Source organism: Protopterus annectens, chromosome 12.part0, assembly GCF_019279795.1.
Source record: "Protopterus annectens isolate FY-2018-M chromosome 12.part0, PAN1.0, whole genome shotgun sequence".
NCBI classification, from domain to species: Eukaryota; Metazoa; Chordata; order Ceratodontiformes; family Protopteridae; genus Protopterus; species Protopterus annectens.
The window spans coordinates 1,384,695,989-1,384,719,226 of NC_056746.1; the positions used below are offsets into that span (position 1 = coordinate 1,384,695,989).

A 23,238-nucleotide genomic window follows, 5' to 3' on the forward strand; every position below is an offset into this window, starting at 1 on the left:
AACAGAGCCAATGAGGTGATCCCAGGGGTGTATTTTCTGTTACCCTTCCACTCGTCAAGGTTTCTCTTAAAGAGTGTTAGTGAGGGGCTCTGCCTGATGTAATTTGGAATTTTGTTCCAAAGCATGGGGAGTCTCTGTGACAGGAATCTATTCCTCCAGCGTGGTCTATTTATTGTTGTGGCGAGGTTTAGCTCACTAGAGCACGTAGCTCACAGTGACTTGGATTTCTTTAGGTGGAGCATGTCCATCAATTCAGAGTTGGACATGGCTTTATAAGTCAGGCAGAGATCACCTCTGAGTAAGTGATATGCCACTGAGTACAGCTGCAGTTTTTTCAGTCAGGCTGCATAAAACATATGTTTGAGACCAATAATCCTCTTGGTGAGGTACTTTTGTGGTCTTTCCAGCTGTTGGAAGTGTCTTGTGAGGTACATCCCTAATGGGGCATTGTACTCTATGATGGGTCTAATGAGTGACGAGTAGAGGGGCACTTTAACCTCTTTATTTCTAGATGCGAACCCGTTAGTAATTAGATGGGCCACATAGAAGGATTTCCTAACTACTTTGGCAATATGATTGTTAAAGAAGAGACTACTATCTACCTGGGTCCCCAGATCTCTTATTACCTCTTCTGTATTAAGGGGGCTGCCACCTATGTGGTAATTCGTGGGTGTTTTGTTTTTCCCAAACGGGATGACTATACATTTTTTGGCATTTAGCTTGAGGCCATGCGTTTGACACCAGGTGTCCGTCTCAGTAAGGCACTTTTGGAGGATGTCCGTGTCAGCCTGAGAGTCAATTATGGCTTCCAGTTTGTAGTCATCAGCGAACTTGGTTCGCCATAGTCCTCCTGTGTTTGCCTGTACTTCTGAGAAGTATACGCCGAACAGTAAGGATCCCAGGACCGAGTCTTGCGGGACACCACTTGTGACTGGTTTAGAGTCAGACCTATTCTTACCATGTGAATTCTGTCTGTAAGCCACTTGGCAACCCATCTCATGACGTAGGGGTTTATGTTCAGGCTGGTGAGTTTTTCTGTAATACCCGAGTGGGGAAGGGTGTCAAAAGCCTTGGCGAGGTCAAGGTAGGCTGTGTGAACCACCTTTCCCTCCTCTATGGCCTTGGTGACTGTCTCGAAGAAGTCATCCAGGTTTAGTAGGCATGATCTGCCCTTAACAAAGCCAAACTGGGTCAGGTCAAGTATTTGGAGGTTCCCAATGTCTTTGTTAATGAGTCCCATGATGATGCGCTCCATAGCTTTGCAGACCAGGCTAGTCAGGCTTATGGGGCGATAGTTACCAGGGTCAGTTGTGGCCCCTCCTTTGTGGAGAGGAATAACCGCTGCTGTGCACCATTCTATGGGCACGTAGCCTGTGGAGAAGCTGAGGCTGAACAGTGTGTTTAGGTGGGGGGTTAGTTTGTTCTGTAGTTTGTGCAAGACGCATCCTGGGACACCATCTGGTCCCATTGATGCTGTGTTTTTGGCTTTTGAAAGGGCTGTTTTCACCTGTGCATCTGTGATTTTTGGGACACTACACTTTTCCTGTATTGTTGTGGGCCCTTTTGGAGGTGAGAGGGGGGTGCAGTTTGCACTGAATCTATCTGCCAGGATGTTGGCAATATCAGTAGGTTCAGTATATTTTGTGTTATTTTGCACTAGTTCAGTGCATATCTGCGAGTTGCCACTTAGATTCTTAACATAGCTAAAGGCTTTGTGGTTATCTTTTGAATCCTTGGCTATTTTTCTTTCGAAGTTAGCCTTGGATGATTTCATGAGGGACCTCAGTTTCTTACTGATACTGATCAGGGATGTCTTTCCTTCTTGGTGTTAGCTTTTTTTCTGAACTAGTTTCCTCCTTCTATTGTATAGCCTGTTTATTGCAGGGGTCCACCAAACTGGTTTCCTTCTCTTAGAGGAGTGAGTCTTGGTTTTGCTAGGGATGGCACGATCCATGCATCCTTGTAGGTGCTCATAGAGTGCATTTGTAAAGGTTTCTGCATCTTGGGCAGCGTTATCCTTTAGCGTGGGGGCTGTGAAACTTACCACCTCTATCTTAAGTAAGGTGAAGTTTGCTTTAGAAAAGTTTTTTACTGTGGTTTCCTTAGATGGGGGTGGTGGTGGGGTGTGGACATCCAGAGTAATTAGTTTATGGTCTGATTTAACCAGTGACAGGTTGACCTCCAGTGTGGAACACCTGTCACCCATGTTGGTGATGACCAGGTCCAGTATGTTTTCACCTCTGGTAGGGGAGTTTACCAGCTGATCCAGGGCGTTTGAGTTGATGAATTCCAGGAAGTGCTGGGCCTGGGAATTTGTACTCGAGTAGTTTTCCCAGTGAATGGTAGGGTAATTGAAATCGCCCAATATCAGGGTGTTTGGTAGGATTTTCATGTTTTCCAGTGTCTCCAGAAAGGTGGAGTGGTGGTCCTGGGTCATGGAGGGTAATCTGTAGCAGGCCACAATTTGCATTGCAGATTTACCCGATGTTAGTTGCACATGGATGATCTCAGAGGTATCATGCTGCGCCACTAACCTGGAGGTGTTGGTATCTTTAACGAATATGGATACACCCCCTCCTTTTGTGTTTCGGTCTGTGTTCTGTGGCCGAAACGTGTGGTATGAGTTGTAGCCCTGTAGTGCTGTCTGGAGCCTTGAACCAGGTTTCAGTTATTGCACAGATGTCGACATTCTCCATACTGAGGAGTGCTTCGAGCGCATGCATTTTGAGATTTAAACTCCTGGCGTTGAGTAGCATAACCCTCAATTTTTTGTTAATTGTGCTGTTTACGGAGGTGGGTTTGACTTTTGAGCCTTGCCTAAAAAAGGCACTATGGGGGCAGCAAGAGCCTTGGCCAGTATTCGAAAGCCTAGGGGTGACAGGTGCAAGCCATCTCTTGCGAAGCAACGCGCCTTGTCGAGCATGTCGTCCCAGGCTGACAGACACTGGATCCCCTTTGAATGACACCAGACGCTTAGTTAATTGTTGAAATTGATCATTTTGTCTTTATACCTCACAGTAAGACGCTGTCCGGTTCGATTCTCAGCTAAAGCGTCTTCTGCGTGGAGACATGCATGAATGGGCTTACCTTTGTTGAAGGTTGTGCGTCAGGCCTGGCAAGCCGGTATGTAAAAATCAACTGCCAATCATTAGCGGACCGGAGTTCCGCTGTGGCGATCCCTAACCTGGAAAAGCCGAAAGACACAAACAAACTGAGGTATCATTCTTGGTGACGGTTGGATGCTACTAAGGATCAGGGTCATACCAGCCTGGGCTACATGATCAGAGAGCTCTTCCAAGTCTCTTTTCATGTAGTCCAGGGAGGTACGTCTCAGGTCATTCACACCAACATGTTTTGTAGACATACAGAAGGCTTTGGTTACTGGATTGCACTGATCAGCTGGGAACATAACTGTGCAAAATGTTTTTTTAGTGCTGGACAGGTAGACGGATGCTGAATAATTAGTTAATATTTTGTAATTTTGTTACATTTAGCAGTGTTATTTAATATCAGCGTAGCAGTTTAATTTTATTTTCATACAAGAAAAATTGCATTACATTTTTATACACGTTCAAATATTAACAGAAATAAAACACTACTATTCTGGTTATAGTTTGTGTAATTTAATATTTTGTCCGTTCTTCAATTTGTATTTTCAATGCTAGTATCCCACAATTTCATAGGAGGGGTGGGGTTACATAATTATTTATGCAGATTTTACGTTAATCAGTGTCTCGATTTTTTTGGCCAGTCGTGCCTACTTTTCATGGGTCTTTGGCTAGCTCTTTGATGATTCCAGGTTGAAAACTATGATGGGCGCCCTCGGAAGAGGGTCATTTGTTCTGTTTGGACTCGTTTAACAAATGTACCTCGTTAAAAGGAACATTCCTCATTTGGCGTCTTAAAAAGTTCATGTTCCTCGAAGTGCCACATTGAAAGGGTCTGTCACACATTCGGTGTTAACACATTTTTAATGGATATCCATGGTAAATAGAAACGAAATTAAAAGAATTAATCCATAAGTAAAAATATCACATTTCAACCATCCTATATGCTCCCTAGCTGAAGTTGTTAGTAAGCTCTTATAAGTGTTCCACATTTTGCACACTTGTTACACATTGAGAGAGCTATTGTTCCTCATTTTGTAGACCGAAGGTTGAGAGATTTGACAGACCCATTTTCCAAGCCATCTACCAAGAGCAGGGTTGCAATGGCAACACACAGGAAAGGGCAAATCAAACAAGAACGAAAACTGCGTCCTCGCACAACTAAATCTACTTGATGTGTACAGCACTTAACCCGTGATAACTTGCAAGCCCGACATCTAGCCTTGAGCGCACATTGCTACACAGGCAACTAACCCATTTTATATTAGAAATATTTAATTAGCTACAAGAAATTGTACAACTAATAGTTGCCTCCGCAACAAATACTGAAAAATCACTCGTCCTCCTAATAAAACACCCACCAACGCAGATTATTTATTACTCTTAGTTATACTCCCATATCACAAAAGTACTATACGTCACAATTAGAAATCGTACGTTACTTTAAAAAATCAGGTGCAAGTTGCGAAGGGGAATGATTTTGTTAAGTGCCCTTAGTGCGGACGTAATTTCCACTTCCGTTTTGCCTCGCTCTGGTCCCTGCGGCTGGTGAGCAGTGTGCCTCCGCCATATTGTCTCTCTGATGCGGCTAGGGGGAACTCAGTCAGTAAAGCGCGGGGAAACGCAGGAGTAAATGGTCGGGCGCGTACCCCACTGCACAAGTTAGGCAATGAAAGCCGCGAATGTTGACTAACAGGTATGAAATTAGAAACAGGGATCATGAGCCACACCCAGCTGGGGGGAGGGGAAAAGTCGAGCCGGTGGGAACCGGGTGGGGAGGGGGATAGCAGGCCTGGGGAGAGTCAGCTCTTTTTTTTTTAGGAGGGGGAGACATGACTGTCTCCTGTTGACTGTTTGATGCGAGTTGTGAAGCATATGCATCACGGTTTTGTGTGTTTGATGTAAGTTCTGGTGTTACTTTTAAGAAACCGGAATGAATGTTGAGAGGGGCTAAGCCTCATTTTCTTTTGGGGGGCTGGAGCTGAAGTACCCAATAAACAGAAATGAAAAGGTTATTTTCGTGCTAATGACGTAGAGTAAGGTTTATAGTAAGTCTGTTTTCTTCCGGGAGGCAAACTGAAGCTGGCTGATTTTCAGGGAGGTGGCAGTATTGGATCAATATTAGATTGTGGAAATAAACATTAGTGTGTTTTTTTTTTTTTGGGGGGGGGGTCATTGGGATCATTATACTTTTGCAAAGGGTTTGTTACACACACTTGCTGTGGCACTAAGCAGTCTTAATTGGAAGCACAGACCATTATTGTATAAAACTGTCATAGTTGTCAGCTCAGTGTAAAAAATCAAATGAATGGCATACAAGTTGTTTATAGATGTTTTCTTAGTTGTACCGAATGGCATAAACTGTTTTGTTTATTTTTTATACTTTGTGTTATTAGGTATATTTGGTACATAAGTTGTTGTAGTTAAACAGCAGTGTTAATCAGTTGTAGGGTGAAAACCCACATCTGGTCAGCGCATATGCAGAGAAAAAGTAAGATGCGTGTGTATTTTTTATTTTGAATTAACTATGCAACTCGGGATGCACAGAAGTATGTGTTTTGTTGTAAATGAAAGTTTACAGTGGTAAATGTTGATGCATGCTGTAGTTTGTATATTTGCTGTTAATCTTAAGTGATCGTGTTTATGCAAAGGAATAAGTGGTTCTCCTTTAAGAGATAGAGCCTTTACATGTTGTTAGACTGGCTGACAGAGAAGGAACAGCATGTACCACACTGTTCAGTAAAGATATTTGTTTAAACTGCTTAAAACATGCTTTTGTGTATTTTCTGCCAGTTCAGCTTTACCAGTTATAGACCATGCTTTCCTTGGCTTTAATTAAAAGCATCAGGGTTGATGTAGATAACTGACAACCACATTTGAAAATCCATTATTTGTGAATATCACATTCAGAGTATTGATGCAGTTTGTCTTAAGTGCGCAGTCTTTTGTGGTAGATCATGCAACTAGAACAATGTACTTTATTTTGATTACTGAATTGTCAAACTGGGTAAATGGCATCTTCACTGGAGAGGAGGGTGGTCTAATACAAACACTAAATATGTAAAATGCAAGGTGGCTTGTAAACCACGTGATGTAAATAACCCAGGAGGTCATTATTGCACTGTTAAAAAGGTGTTCAGATGCATAAAATAGTTGTGTACTCTGGTTTTCATAGTGTATGCATTCACTTTAATATCCCTTTGTAGTGTTCAGACGAGATTGAGTAAACGCACTGTGTGGGGAAAGTTGATGTAGTGTGCTCATTTTACTTTGTTTTATTTGTTCTATATGTTTTTATTAATTCCGTAACAAAGTGGAAGGAAAGGTGCAAAGAACTATATTCGGCTATGACTCATGATTACAGATAACATGTAGAGTTCACTTGATACATAGCTGTAATAATGTGCAGCATTGACTTGTTTGGCCAATAATGTGGGAGGCTGGAAAAAATGTTTAAGTGCTTATCTTCCAGACACAAGGTGCAGTTTTTGAGTCTTATAGGGTAATTTGCTAGGCTTAGAACGGTTTACAAGTGTAGTTAGTTTAGTAACTAATCTATGAACTCTTTGAAGTTCCATTCAAATGTATTTCTATTTAGTAACTGAAGAATACACCTTTTAAGTGTATAGTATTACCGTAGTGGGAAAATGAGCAGTCTTTTTAAAATTGGGGATGTGAAAAATTGAGTGACATGAAATTTTTTTATAGTTTACTTTACTTTAACAATTTCAAAAGGAAATTGCATCCACAACAGAGACACTGCGTGCAGTACATACATTGGGTGGTTTGAGGAATGCATTGTACAGGGATCATGGCATTTTGTTGGGTGAAGGGAGTGGCAAAAGTAAGCTCATTAAAATCTGCATTTTTTTATAATTTGCAATGTAGACTGTTTTATTTCATGCTGGCTTTGTTGAATCTACTTGTATGTCATCCCACACACTATCCCAGTCAATCAGTCATGTGGAAAGATTATTTATTTATTTTTTTGCTGTGCTTGTAGAGAGAGTTTTTTAGGGTATTGCTCAGCAGTGGTGGGAAATAAGTAAACAGCCTCGTATCTCCTCACTCTGATTTGCATACGTACTGGAATCGATGGAAAATATTACTGGTGTTCTGATATGTGTACAGCACAACAAATGTAATATTTACAGTGAAAGTGTGACTAAATTACAGTATTTTGCGTCGTGTTCATTGTTGTGGAGAACTAGTTTGTATTTATGTTTCTACATTTTTTCCAATTCTATGGGTTTTTTTTTTTAATTTTATTATTGGCTGAGCATTTTTCTATATTCTGTTTTATTTTTTACGCATTAAAGCTCATTTATGCTTTTACCCCTTTTGGTTGTCTTTCTGTATGCATATTTTTATTGTCTTTAAACAAAGGCATTTTGAGAACTTGTTTATGATGTATTATAGTTGTCTGTTCACTTGTCCTGCTTTACATTGTCCACCTGGAATTGGATGCTGTAACTGTTTATGAATTTTTTTTTTTTTTTTTACCAGTAACACTGCATCTTTCACTGACAAAAATCACACTCAGTTTTATTAGACCCCCAGCTTCATTGTGAGTTTTGTAATGGAGACCATTAATATTTAGATCATTTTTAAACATTGTTTTAATTTAAGCAGCTAAATACGTTGGTGTATTCCATGTTTTAATAGTTATCCTGCCTAATGTTTGCGTTTGTAGCAAAACGCACTGTGGTTAAAATTTTAATTGATTATAGAAGTGTATATTTCTGAGATGCTTGCTTGTGAGCCCAGTACTCAGCTATAGTACATACTCTACAAAATGAAAAAATGAAAACATCATGCGGTTTAATAGGCTGGTGTCTGTATAACAGGAATACAGTGTTGGGAGGTCTGATAAAAGACTATATTTGAGATTTATTGCAAGAAAATGCAGTGCATTATGCCTATTGGATAAAAATCTTGACAGCACATTGGTGCTGTGGTACTTTCTGTGGCTTGCAGCTGCTAGTTCAGTGTTTAAAAAAACTGACTTTTGTTTGCTGGGAGTTTGCAAATTGTTTCAGTGTCTGCTTGCATTTTATGTTTGGGTAATCCCTTAGTCATGCCATGGAAGGGTGTGTCTATAATCGTGTGTGCGCGCGTAATTTTATTTGTGTGTGGTTATATTCTTGCATGTGTTTCTTTACCCATTTGACTTGGGTTGTGTCTGAAAATAGTCAACCAACCAAAGTAGTTACCAAGTTAACAAGTATGTAATTCTGCCAAGGCAGAGATTAGTCTAGACCTATACATTTTATATATAATTTAGCTGCTGATAGTGGTATTGTGCAGTGTCAGTTTAACAGTGACTGTGCTCCTTGTCTGTCTTGAGATTGCAGAGTCATCTTTCCCTCCTCCTTTTTGGCCAATAGGAGGCAGGCTTTTCCTCAGATTTTTCCAGTACTCTTCAGTGCATCTCTATTCCACACTCTGTCATGGGCATCCTTAGCTTTTTGCTTTGTGTGAGATATACACTGTATGTACACATTGTGTGTGATGTATGTTATATGTGTTATAGTTTGTGTATAAAAAAAAAAAAAAAAAAAAATATATATATATATATATATATGTGTGTTTTAGTTTGTTTGGCAAGTAAAATTAATTATTTTTAATGTTACGCATGAGTGGCGGTACCTTATATGTAGATCTCCAGTGCTGTTGAGAGAGGTCGTGCTTCGATTAGTGTCAGTGGCACAAGCCCATTTCCAAAATGTGGAAATGCACTGAAAAGAATGCTGACAGTGCCTGGGTATGTCGCCTTAGAAGTTGTAGAAAAGACCACTAATAGTTATATATACAGACATGGTTATAAAGTGTGAAAATACAGTAGTTGTAACATAACTGTTAATATTGTGCCAAGGATAATGTTACAAGTGGCATTTTGAAAAAATACTACCAAAATGTACCATTGTTTTTTTGAAATAGTAGGAAGGGGAAATATGGCAGTGGATGTAAATAAGAGGTAGGTTATAAGATGCAGTTTTTAGTCATGTGGCAAGAGCTAGTGTTAGTCAGGATTAGTACAGGGGCACAGCCATTGTGATTTGAGGTGGAGTTTAATTCTCTTTTTGAAGAGAGATTTTGAGGGAATAGTGGAAAGTTCAAAGGGAAGCAGGTTCCAGTGTTGGAAAAGAGGGAATCACTAGCTTTTTTGTTTGCTTTGTCAATATTTACAAGAAGTTTGTGTGCAGATCTTAGAGATTTTAGGTTATGGTTGGGGTAGATAGTATAGGCGTTTTGTCAGGTTGATACAGTATTTGATGGGCTATGGTTAATTGATTTTAAGTTGCTGCTGAAATTCAAGCCAGCCTAGTTGCTTTAGATTAGTACAATGGTGGGTTCTGAAAGGGTTACCTGTAGCAAATCTGGCTATGTTGTGGTAAGAGTTTTCTAATTTAAGAAGATTCTTTTTTGACAAGTTAGTAAATATGGGTGAGGCGTAGAGGAGGGGAGAGATAAGGTGGGAGTGGGCAATAGTAATTCTGGAGTGAGGAAAGGTTTGATCCGGTAAAGAGAGCCTATTTTTTTGTTACCCATATAAGCAACACTTTGAAAAAGTGTATCAAAAGTTAAGGTTGTTGTCTATGGTAATTCCTAATAGTTTAGTAGTGGGATCTTGTGATATAGGTGTGCCATTTTTAGATGTTGTTGTAAAGTCTATAGGTGGAGATTTACTGGAGGGTGTAAAGAGAAGTTTAGTTTTTTTTGGGTTAAGTAGGAGACGGCGTTGAGAGAACCATTCTTCAACGGAGTTAAATATGTGTTGTGTAAGGGAGTGAAGATTAGGTACTGATGTGGCTGAGCAAATGAGTGTGGAGTTGTCTGCGTATTGAATGCATGTAGCTTGTGGAACTGCTTGGTGGAGGTCATTGATAAACAAAGAAAACAGAAGGGGACCCAGTATGGACCCTTGGGGGACACCAATGTTAACAGGTAGCTGGGAAGATAGGGTGGAGTTCCAGAGTACTGCTTGGTGTCTGTCATTTAAGTAGGATTTGAACCGGATTTGAACCAGTTAATGGGTTGGGTTTCTAGTGACAAAGATTGGAGAATGTGTATGAGTATTTGGTGGTTGACCATGTCAGAAGCCTTGGACAGGTCTAAGAAGAGTGCTGAGGAAAGCGTGTCGTGGTTGCGATTTTTGTTGATTGTGTCTGTAAAGGAGAGGAGGGCAGTGGTGGTACTGTGGGAAGGTCTAAAGCCATGTTGAGTATTAGAAAGTAAGTTATTTTGGAGAAGATGGTCCAGCAGTTGTGTATACATCTTTCCATAATTTTTGATAAGGGAGAGAGCAGGGCTATAGGGCGGAAGTTTGAAATTTCAGTAGAATTTCCACCCTGGTGAAGTGAGATGATATAGGATACTTTCCAAAGTTTTGGGACATATCCCTCTGTGATGGTTCTGTTGTTGATGAGTATGGAAATTGGGTAGGCTATGGATCTGGCTGCTAATTGCAAGTATTCGGCGGGTAGTAGGTCAGCAGAGGGGGTACAAGGTTTGAGTTTTTTGATAAGGGATGATCAAATACCAGTGGTGTTTCACCTGACTTTTCAGTTGGATAGGGACAAACTATTTTGACATCACTGACAGATTTCAAGTTTGTGACGTGCAGGACTGAACCTTTGCACTTCATTGAGATTATGTATGAGACTGTCCTCTTCACACATCTAATGCTGGAAGGCTTGCAAAGTCTTGGATGTTTTGAGTACACTGTCTTAATTTTCAAAACCTAATTTGCATAATGAACTGCCTGTTTTACTTTGAAATGTGTGGCATAGAGAGCCCTGTTTAGAAAACGAGGTTAGCTTCCTTTTTTTAACTGCAGTTTAGTGAAATGTTTTGAGTAATTTGAATTTTCAGCGAAGTGGTCTTGAGTGAATTGAAAGCAAAACCCCTGCAGATTACCACCACCACAAGCACGCAGTTAGTGGTGAGAGATATTTGGGCACACAGGTGGATAGCAACCTTCCCTTTGACCACCATTAGGGCAGGTTCTGAGATTGCTTTATATGGAATGCAGAGGTCATCTCTGAGTAGTTTGGAAGACACCAGATATACTGACTGACTGACTTCTGTTTAAGTATGTTGTGGTGAAGATCCTGAATTTTCTTTGTAAGAAACTTTTGAGGTTTTTCCAGTTACTGCAGGTGCCTGGTAAGGTACATACCAAGGTTAGCAGTGTACTCTTATTGGCTTGATGAGTTTAGGAGTACAGGGGAGTTATAACTTCATGTTCTGTTAGCAATGCCCTTACTTTTGAGGTGGGTGATGTAGAAGACCTTTTTTTTACCACTGTGGAGACGTGGTGGGCAAAGGGAAGGTTGCTGTCCACCTGTGTGCCCAACTATCTCACCATTGACTGCGTGCTTGTGGTGGTGGTAATCTGTGCATCAAAATGCATCACTTTTTGGCCCATGACTTTGGTACCAGTCATTTGTTTCCCTCTTGTAGGATGTTCACATCATTAGGAGGCTCTGACGGCACCCACTCTGCAATAGTCAGCCATAGGCCTTTACTTCTCGGATGTACAATTAAAAGAAGATTCCAAACAGTATGGGCCCAAGCACTGATCTTTGTGGAACACCACTGGGGTACGGGTCTTTGGTAGAGAGAGAGCGCACAGTCAAAATAGCTAACTGTCAGTGAGCCAGTTTGCAACCCATTTCACAATATACAGGTTGATATCCAGCTGGGTGAGTTTATCAAAGATGCTTGAGTGGGGAATAGTATTGAAGGCCTTGGCCAGGTCCAGGTAGGCTGTATGCACGGATTTGCCTTCACCCAGGGCTTTGGTGACCATCTCAAAGAAGTCCACCAAGTTCAATAGGCAGAATCTTCCTTTAATGAAGCCAAACTGGGTTAGGTCGTGCATTTGGAGGTCTCGTATATCTTTTTGATAAGGCCCATGATTTTTATTTCCATGGCCTTGCAGATTAGATTGGTCAGGCTTTTGGGTCTGTGGAGGTGTCACCTTTTATGTAATGGAATGGTGTTAGCTGTTTTCCATTCAGCAGATACAAAATCAGTGCTTAGACAGTGGTTAAAAAGAGTACCCAACAGTGCAGCTAGTTCCTTTTTTAATTCATTTAAAACATATCCTGGGATATCGGATCTCAGAGGTTGTATGTTTACCTTTGGAGAGAATGTTTACGACCTGCTCTTTGGAGATACAAGGTGGAGAGCTGGTGGTAGGGTTGCTTTGGGGATATGTGGCTGGTGACAGAGGGGAGATGTTTTTCACTGAACGTGTCCGCTAGTTGGTTGGCTATTTCTGTGGGTTCAGTATATGTTGTGCCATAAGAACCAGTTCTGTGCAGATCTGGGTTTTTCCTTTAAGGTTTCTGATGGTGGATTTCCACCGGACAGGCTTGATCTTGGTTCATTCCTGTCATGAATGGCTGAGTCAGTATACTTGTGTAGATTATAGAAGGCATTGGTGTAAATCCCAGTATAGGTGTCCATGCCATCACACTAGTAATGCAGTCACTTATTGGGTTGTATTTGGCTTTGGAGAAGCTTTTTAGTATAGTTGCTGTTAAGGGTGGGTTAGATGTTAACTTCTAATGAGACTGACTTTATGATCAGACCTCACTAGGGAGGGCTGCACACACTAGATGGTGCAACGATCACCCATGTTGATGATCACCAGATCCAGAATGTTTAGGCCCCTTTTGGGAGTGTCCACCAGCTGGTCCAGGGCTGTGGAGTTGAAATCCAAGAACCTCTGGGCAAGAATAATTAGCACATGTATAACTTTGTCCAATCTAAGAATGGGTCATCTAAAACCAGGGTAAGTAGATCCAGATGTGTAGTGTGGGAATCCTGCTTCATGGAGGGGTCCTGTAACTAGCTATAACTTGGAGGGGGTCTTGCCTACAGTCAGTTGGACCTCGATTAGTTCAAAGCAATTGTTTGGCTAAACAAATCTAGAGATGTATTTATATTTGAATATTGATACTCTTCCTCCTTTAGTTCTCACACTTTCAGTTTGTGGTCTGAATGGGTGGAATGATTCATAACCAGTATGGCTGGGATGCTTTTTCTGGCCCTTACCGACTGCACAGATGTCAGTGTTTTCTAAGGTGAGGGCTACTTCAGTGAGTCCATTTTTAGGTTTAGACTCCTAGTGTTTAGCAGCTTGACCTTGAGGTTGCTTTTTGAAGATATTTTTGCGTCTGGGAATTTTGTTGTGACATTTTTCTAACAAAAAATGTATATATTATGGGGGAGGCAAAAGCCTTAGCCAGTAACCAAAATCGAGGAGGTGACAGATGACCATCTCTGGTAAAGCAGTGTGAGCTCAGTCATGTTTTTCTACATGTAGTCCAGTGAGGTATGTCTCAAGTCATTCACACTAACGTGAACTATGATAGAGTTAGAACTGTATTTGTTGTGGGGAGACTTTGAGTGTTTGTGTGATCTGGTGGATCCTGGTACCCAGTAGACGGCTGACTGTAACTGACTCACTATAGAGTCGCTTATGACAAAATGTTTTAGGTGCGCTTTGCCTTGGGGGGCTTGTTTGGTGAGACGCTTGTGGTTTTGTGTGTATTGAGTGCTTGTAGGTACTGTTAGTTGCAGCATGTTTGTGCCAGAAGTCTCTGGTGTTTAGGTAAATTTCTGGGAAGTACCTGTGCGTATGATTTGTGTTGAGCATGGTTTGTGCAGGAGGTGTAATATGTGGGCTGACAACCTGTTCAATGTTGCTGTTCTGCAAATGGACAAGGATTCCAAATTCTTAGTGTATATGCATCTCCTACAAATTACATGCGAGTGGTTTAGGAGCAGTGGGTGGTCCAGTGTACATGATGCAATTGCTGCACTTCCTCAGGATACCCATGTCAGTCAGCCTGGCAGTAGAAGTGGTAGAAAACTGACCATCCATAATACTAGGTGTACATTTGGTTACTTAATGAGAAAGGGTGTGGCTTAATTGAATGCTTAATGCTTGGTCTATACTGTTGTGGCTGTCGAGGGGTATGAGACAGTTGGCAGATTTCGGTTAGTGGCAAATGCTCTAGGAAGCCCAGCTGAGGTGCTCTCAGAGCAGCTAAGCGTAATTTAATGGACTCCTCAGTTGGAGCACGGGCAGCTTCTAAGGGGAAAATAAATCTATTAACTTTTGCATCTACAACCACCAATGCTTAACTGCATTGTGCTGTGCGAAGGCATGCTACGTGCAAACAGATGCCTCCGTTTGCTTAGATAAAGGTAGAACCCTGGCTGGTTGCCAAACTGTGTGGAGCTGTGTTTTAAAACAGGGCGCAGACGCAGCTTTATGTAGCAGCTGTGAGAACCCTTTTTTAAAACAAGTTGAACATTTTTCAAACCAGCTGGCCAATTGAAATGCTCAATCGTGAGCCTTATTCCAACAATCTCCAACTCAGATGGGTCTTTAGCTACACTTTTCTACCAGGGGGCCCTCTTAATTGAGGATGGCTAGCTTTTAGGGCTCAGATAATGCCACTCTAGGTTCAGCAAATCTGAATCTAGCCTGTGCTGTAAAATACACTTTTTCCTGCATTTTGTATTTTGTGTATTGAACAGTGAAACAGCAAAACTGTTAAAACTGCTAAAAGCAGTTAAAAGTAGTATGCAGTTGAGTAATACACAATTTACAAGTGCAATACATTGAAATTTACAGCAAAATTGTTTGCGTCTTTCGGCTTTACCTGGTTAGGGGTCGCCACAGCGGAACTCCGGTCCGCTAATGATTGGTAGTTGATTTTTACGTGCCGAGTTACCAGCCCTGACGCACAACCTTCAACGAAAGTAAGCCCATTCATGCATGTCTCGACGCTCTAGCTGAGAATCGAACCGGACAGCGTCTTACTGTGAGGCGACAGCGCTACCGCAGCACCAGTTTTATGCAAAGGATGTATTGGATTTCATTTGGATTCGCTCCAGAGATCAGAAAGAGCAGACCAATCCTAGAGCAGCTCCTGTAAACTGAGCATAGGCCCTTGCAAACATGCTGCCTATAGATAATGTATACGTGTGTGTTTGTGTAAAACTGCGCCTCTGTGTATTATGAGAGCACAAAAACATGTATAGTGGGCTCCTTTTGGTTTATACAGGATATAGCTGATGTAATGTTAAGCTATGTCTTCATATACCAAATCCAATATAGATTGAAAGTAGTGCTTTTAGCGAGGTAACAGCTTGGCTTTTGGTGTGTGTGTAAGGGATTGTAATGTGCCATGTTTATAGGATGTTACTGAGCTAATGGTCCTAGGGTCTTTACAAGCCTAGCCCCCCCCCCCCCCCCGAGTAACGTAATTTACTATAATTAGATGGTCGTGGTTTGCAAAGCAGTACTATGATCAACACTGAGTGCCTCTGTTTGAGGGCTGTAGGTGCCACCCCTTTGGTAAATTTGTCGTTTCTCATCAAGTTGTCAGTTGTGCCTAAATAGGGGCATTGAGGAACTCTGCTTCACATGCAGTGGGAGCTTATTCCAGAGGAGCAGCAATATCTGGGAGACTTGTCTGTTGCACAGTTTCTATTGATGTCACTGGCCAGGTTGAGATCCCTGGAGCGATTGACTCTTGCCCAGTTTGATTTGCGGATGTGCAGCATTTCTGTTGGGTCAGGGTCCAGAGACTTTTGTGTAGGCTAGGAACAGGTTGGCTGTCAGCAGCCTGTACAGTAGAGTGCAGTGACTGGGCTTTTCAGCCTTTCCATGTAGGTCAAGTCTGGGATGCTCTGAATTCTCTGCTAGAAACCTCTGTGGTCTCTCCAACTGCTGCTGGTGTCTGAGGTACATAATAGAAGGGGGCATTGTCCTTGGTCTGTTAAGGGTGGAGTACAGCTGAGTAATAACCTCCCTGGTCTTGCATGCGGTGCCCTAATTTGAGATTGGAAATGTAGGGGTCTCTCTCCAGTACTGTGGACGCATGGTGATCAAAGTAACCTCCGTTCCAAAGTATGTCACCACTGTATTTGAGCTCTATATCATAACTAGCAGGGGCTGCTTGTCTGCCAAAGGGGATAATGAGGCATTTTTTTGCGTTTAGTTTCCGTCCATGGCTCTAGCACTAGTCATTTGTCAGTCCCTTATGTAATTTGTTGATATTGTTGGACTGTGATTACTTCTGCGGTGGTGCAGTGGTAGCGTTGTTGCCTCACAGCAAGAGGTTCTCCCGTTCGATTCTCGGTTTGGGTTGGGAGTGCCTTCTGTGTGTGTCTGGCATCTCCATGTCACTCTCCCGGCGCATGCGTTGAAGGAAGACATGGCCTTGCTTGCCAGGCTTACATCTCGATACCCCATTCATTAGCGCACAAGTTCAAAGACCGTGGCTCGTTTTCCCTAACCGGGAAAAGCAGAAAGACCAACAACATTGTTGGACTGTGATTACGCCCAGTTTACAGTCTAAAAACTTAGTAAGCCACAGGCCATCAACGTTTGACTGGACTTCAGAAAATTTAGTTGCAAACAATAGTGGGCTCGGTACAGATCCTTGTGGTACACCACTGTAACTGGTTTACTGGTGGAGGTGGATTCCCCAGCTTTAATAGTGCAAGTTCTATCTTTGAGCCAGTTTGCTACCCGTCCAGTGATGAATAGGTTGGTATCTAGTTGGGAGAGTTTCTCCATGATCCTTGAGTCGGGAATTCTCAAATGTCTTGGCTGTGTGTACTGTTTTACCCTCATCAAGGCCTTTGGTGACCTTCTCAAAGACGTTCATCAGATTTAATAGGCAAAGTCTACCCTTGACTAAATCAAACTGAGGTGGGTCAAGAGTTTGAAGATTGCTCATGTTCTGGTTGATGAGGTCTGTGATTCCTTCCATGGCCTTTCAGATTAGGCTGGTCAGGCTAATGGGTCTGTAGCTCCCAAGATTGCTTGGAGGTGGGTCAAGAGTTTGAAGATTGCTCATGTTCTGGTTGATGAGGTCGGTGGCTGATTCCTTCCATGGCCTTTCAGATTAGGCTGGTCAGGCTAATGGGTCTGTAGCTCCCAAGATTGGTTGATGAAGTAATACACAATTTTTTAAAGTGCAGTACATCTGTTACAACTGGTGTAGATTTTGAATGCTGTAAAGGAGTCAAGAGCTGTAGGTGGGATCTTTAGAGCTGTTCTCCACTCTGACAAAAAACAGTGCGCAGGCTGTGGTTAAAGAGAGCGCTAAGTGATTCTGCCATGTCTTGTTAAATTCAGTATGCAGCATGGGATGTTATCTGGTCCCATAAAAGCCATATCTTTTGGCCCTGGAGAGCACTTGAATGATCTGTAGATAAACAGTAAAAGATAAGTGTCAGGAATGCTATAGGATATGGCTGGTGGGGATGGTGGGCAATTTCTTCAAGTTCTGTGTAAGTGGTGCCATCCAGTATAAGTTTAGCACACCGTTGGGTATTCCCTTTGAGGTTTCGGACGTAGTTAATCAATGCCTTATGATTGTCTTTAGCTAGGGATGCCAGTCTAGTCTTGTAACTTGCTTTAGATTACTTTACAAGGTTTTTTATTTACTTGTTTAGGCTGTGTAGGGTAATCTTCCTTTGCTGTGTATGTTCCTTCTTCTTGAATATCAGTTTCTTTCTTTTTTTGTATAATTTGCAGTCCAGCAGGGTGGCTTATTTTTGCAAGAGAATCCCATTTTTTTTTCCTGTCTGGTACTGCTGAGTCAATACATTTGCTTAAGTGGCTATATAGGGTGTTAGTGTACTTCTCTGAATAGGAGTTATTCCCTGTGTTAGTATGAACTTTGAAACCATTTGTACCTTTGCTTAGGATGTGATAGTTTGCTTTGGGGAATTTTGTAGGGGTGTTGGGTCTGACTGAAGTGTGTTAACAAAACGGGTGGACTTTTTTAAAACTAATACCACCTCCATGTAACCCCGTAAAGTACATAACATCTTAAAACAAGTTTCCCGAAGTGGATTCTCCTTCCCCTTTTACAGAGTAGGAGACATGAGGAACGATTCTGACTCTGTTTGGGGTGTTTATTCCTGAAAAGTTTTCTGAACTTCCAAGTCAGGAGCCATCACTTTGGATCACAGTGATCCTTTTTGGTTCACTATGGCTTTGTGGACATTTTTGCAATGTATCTATATCTGTTGGTTGTTAGAATGAGGTGGAGCAGTGTCCCTCCATTTAGATAACAAAAATGATCTCCAGTGACCCTGACTTAACTGCCAGTCTACAAGATGTTCATAGGTGTGTACTAAGCCAATGGCCTTGGGGCCTTTACAAGCCTAGCCATAGGATTACCGTGACATTGTGCCACTTGACCTTGGTTCCCAGTGCCTCTGAGTAGAGCCACTGGAGTTATCCCCGAGGTGAATTTTCTGTTTCCCATCCACTCATCAAGATTTCTCTTGGAGGGTCAGTGAGGTGCTGTGCTTGACATGTATGGGAAGTCTATTCCATAGCATGGGCAGCCTCTGGGTTATGAACCTGTCCCTCCGTCATGTTCTTTTAATTGTGGTAATGAGGTTGAGGTCTCTGGAGTTTGTGGTGTGGAGGGATTGGGATTTCTGTAGCTGTAGCTTTTGTAACCGATCTGGGTCAGACATGGCTTTTAAGTCAAGCAGAGATTGTCTCTAAGTAGGTGATATGCTACAGAGAATAGTTTTTGAGTCTGTCCATATAGGACAAGTGTTTAAGGCCTAGAATCCTCTTTGTGATGTACTTTAGTGGCCTCTCCACTTGTTGCAGGTGTCTGAGGTATGTACCAAATGAGGCATTGTACTCTGATTCTTCTGATGAGAGAAGAGTAGAGGGAGACCATGACCTCTTTTTCTTCCTGGATGCAAAACCCTTAGTAATGAGATGTGCCACATAGAAGGATTTTCTGACCACAGTGGCAATGTGGTGATAAAGAGGTTGCTGTCAGCCTGTGTTCCCAGATCTTTTACAATGATTTCTGTGTTCAGTGGACTACCCTCAATGTGGTAATTCATGAACTGGGTTTTTCCCAAAGGGGATGACACATTTTTTGGCATTGAGCTTAAGGCCATGGTTTCGAAACTGAGGCCATGCTGTAGGATGTCATAGGTTGGTACTAGGCTATCAGCCCTAGGGGCCTATACAAGCCTAGCCATAACAATTCCTTGGCTATTTCTTCCCACATTATTTACTTCCCTGGACCCCTGTCTAGCAGGGCGACTGACGTGATCCCTGGGGTGAATTTCCTTTCTCCCATCCAATCGTCAAGGTTCCTTTTGAAGAGGGCCAAAGAGGCACTCTGCTTGACATGTATGGGCAATCTATTTCAGAATCTGGGGAGTCTCTGGGTCATGAACCTATCCCTCCAGCATGCCTTGTTTATTTTAGATCCCTGGAGCGTGTGGCTACACTTAAAGAAATCCCAATTCCTCAGTGCATGTCAAACAGCTCTGGGTTTGACATGGCCTTGTATGTTAAGCAGAGATCGCCTCTGAGCAGACTATATGCGACAGAGTATAGCTGGAGTTTAAGGTGGTTGGCGTAGGGCATCTGCTTTAGGCCTGTGATTAGTGAGGTATTTCTGCGGCCTTTTCAGTTGTTGCAGATGTCTTGAGAGGTACATACCAAATGGGGCAGCGTATTCTCTAAGTCTAATGAGAGGGATGAGTTCAGTGGGACAATGACCTCCTTTTTTTCTGGATGAAAAGCCCTTAGTGATGAGGTGTGCAACATAGAAGAAGGATTTCCTGACTGTTGTGGCGATGTGGTTATCGAAGGTGAGACCACTGTCCACCTGTGTCCCTAAGTCTCTTATCACACTTTTGGTGTTTAGTGTACTGCTGCCTATATGGTAATTCACAGATGCATGTTTTTCCCCCAAAGGGGATAACTATACATTTCTTCGCATTGAGCTTGAGCCCATGGCTCTGGCACCAAGCATCTGTTTCTGTAAGGCCCTTTTGTAGAGTCCACATCATTTGGGGATTCAATAATGGCTCCCAGTTTGTAGTCATCTGCGAACTTTGTTAGCCAGAGTCCCTTAGTGTTGACCTGTACTTCAGAGAAGTAGGTGCCAAACAAGAGTGTTCCCAGGACTGAACCCTTAGGCACTCCACTTGTCTGGAGCTGGATTTGGAGTCTGCTACTTTTACAGTGTGGGTTCTATCAGTAAGCCACTTAGCAACCCATTGGGTGACGTAGGGATCAATGCCCAGCTTAGTAAGTTTATCTATGATTCCAGAGTGGGGGATGTTGTCAGAGGCCTTGGCAAGGTCTAGATAGACTGTGTGGACCACCTTACCCTTGTCCATGGCGCTCGAGACTGATTCACTCCCTCTGATCAGATCAGACCACAAACTGATAACCCTAGACATCCTCACCCCTCCACTCACCCAGTCAAAGAAACCATTGTAAAAAAACTTTCCAAAGCAAACTTCAAACTACTTGCGTCAGAAGTGGAAAGCTTCACTATTCCCTTGCAGAAGGATAATGATTTCCAGGATGCAGAATCCTACACCAAGGCACTTTATATACATCTTCAGGATTGCATGGACCGTGCTGTCCCAAATAAAGCCAAGACTCCTTCCTCAAGCAAGAAGAAACCAGTCTGGTGGACTCCGGCTATAAGCAAACTATACAATAAAAGGAGGAGACTTATACAAAAAAAAGGCCAAATCTCAAGTAGAAAAATCTTCCCTGATCAGCTTTAGTAAGAAATTGAGGGCCCTCCTCAAATCGACTAAAGCCAATTTCAAAAATAAAGTTGCCAAGGATAACCATAACGCCTTCTATGGTTGCATCAAAAACCTAAATGGCAATGCTCAGGTCTGTTCTGAGCTAGTACAAAATGGAACAAAATACACTGACCCCACTGACATTGCCAACATCTTGGCTGACAGGTTCAGTTCAAATCCCCCTCCCCCACCACCTACAGGGCCTGTTACTATTCCAGGGGATTGTGTAACTCCAATTATTACTGATACGTTGGTTAATAAGGCTCTGTCTAAAGCGAAAACTGCCTGCAATGGGACCAGATGGTGTCCCGGGCTGTGTCATATGCGAGCTCCAAAATTAATTAACCCCGCATCTGAATATCCTGTTCAGTCTCAGCCTCTCGACGGATATTTGCCCATAGAGTGGCGCGCAGCAACGGTGGTTCTGCTGCACAAGGGTGGGCCCACAACCGACCCTGGGAACTACCGACCAGTAAGCCTGACCAGTCTGATTTGTAAGGCAATGGAGCGAATCATTATGGAACTCTTAAATGGAGAGATTGGGAACCTGCAAACACTTGACCCCACACAGTTCGGCTTTGTCAAGGGCAGATCATGCCTCATGAACCTGGTGGACTTCTTTGAGATAGTTACTCAGGCTATAGATAAGGGAAAGGAGGTGCACACGGCTTACCTTGACCTTGCTAAAGCATTTGACACCATTCCCCATTTGGGTATTATTGATAAGGGTTTATGCCCAGGTCGGTGAGTTTAAGTCACAAGATGGATCGCAAACTGGCTCTCGGACCGATCCCACAAAGTAAGGGTAGCGGGGGTCTATGTCCGAATCCAGACCAGTAATGAGTGGTGTGCCTCAGGGCTCTGTCCTGGGGCCCCTCCTGTTTATCATATACTACTCAGAAGTACAGGCAAGCACTGAAGGGCTGTGGCTGACCAAGTTTGCGGATGACTGCAAACTGGGTGCTATAATGGTCTCCGGCCGACATGGATATCCTCCAGAAGGGCCTTAATGAGACTGATGCATGGTGTCAAAGCCATGGTCTCAAGCTAAATACTAAAAAATGCGTAGTAATCCCCTTTGGAAAAAACAAGAGTACCCGCGAACTACCACATAGCAGGTAACCCCCTGAAATCTGAAGTAGTAATAAGGGATCTAGGGACCCAAGTAGATAGTCAGCTTTCCTTTGATAACCTTGTTGCTAAGGTGGTTAAAAAATCCTTCTATGTGACCCATCTGATCACGAAAGGGTTCGCATCAAGATCTAAGGATGTAGTGGTGCCCCTCTACTCCTCCCTCATCAGACCCATTATTGAGTACAATGCACCAATTGGAATGTACCTGGCTAGACATCTCCAGCAGCTGGAGAAAACACAGAGGTACCTCACTAAGAGGATTACTGGCCTCAAACAGTTGCCCTATGCAGCCCTATTGAAAGAACTAAGGCTTTTCTCTGTTGCATACCACCTTCTCTGAGGCTGTCTCTAACATACAGAGCCATGCCCAACCCAGAACTGTTGAACATGCTCCATCTTAGCAAAACCAAATCCACTCGAGCTACACTCTCTCTAGGGATATAAACCTCAGCACAACAATGAATAGAACATGCTGGAGGGATAGATTCCCTTCGCAAAGACTTCCCTTGCTATGGAACAAGATCCCGAAATAAGACGGAGCCCCTCACTATCACTCTTCAAGAGGAACCTTGACGAATGGATTGGTGACCAAGTTCACACCAGGGATCATACCAACAGCTCTACTAGATAGGGGCCAAGGGTACTAGCTGCTAGATCAAGGGCCTAGGGAACTAACCAAAGGGCTGGTGAATACCGCACAACGTGGCTGGGCTAATGTACGCCTTCGGGCAGATAGCCCAGTACCCACCTATGAACCTATTCGAAGAAGTCAATCAGGTTCAGGAGACAAGATCAGCCCTTCACGAACCCAAACTGGGTGGGGGTCCAGTGTTTGAAGGTTGCCAATGTCTTTGTTTATAAGTTCCCTGATAATACGCTCCAAGGCCTTGCAGATGAGGCTTGTCAGACTGATGGGACGGTAGTTTCCGGGATCCAAGGTGGATCCCCCCCCTCTTGTGGAGTGTGATAACTGTAGCTCTGCGCCACTCAGCGGGCACGAAACCTGAGGTGAGGCTATGATTAAACATGACCCTTAGGTGAGGTGCCAGTTCATATTTTAGTTCATGTAGTACACAGCCCGGGATGTCATCTGGTCCCATGGATGCTGTATTCTTAGCTTTGGAGAGTGCGTTTTTTACCTGTGTGGCTGTTCTTACCGGAATTTGGCAATCTTCCGGTATTGAGATGGGCCATTTTGGGGGGGGGTGAAGTTGGCACTGAATCGATCTGCCAGGATATTGGCAATATCCTTGGGATCAGTATATTTAATGCCATTCTGTTTGTTTTAGCTCAGAGCAGATCTGAGCATTGCCATTTAGATTCTTGACGTAGCTATAGAATGCCTTGTTGGTTGTCT

General features: G+C 42.8%; 1 protein-coding gene across 1 annotated transcript in view; it reads left to right on the plus strand.

The window, feature by feature from the left end:
• The first annotated feature begins 4,619 nt into the window (after nt 1-4,619).
• CSNK2A1 (casein kinase 2 alpha 1) overlaps nt 4,620-23,238 on the plus strand; it is a 1,738,971-nt gene continuing 1,720,352 nt past the window's right edge. The window contains exon 1 of the mRNA XM_044090445.1: nt 4,620-4,803. The gene's annotated coding sequence lies outside the window, so the exon portion shown is untranslated. The remainder of the gene's footprint in view (nt 4,804-23,238) is intronic.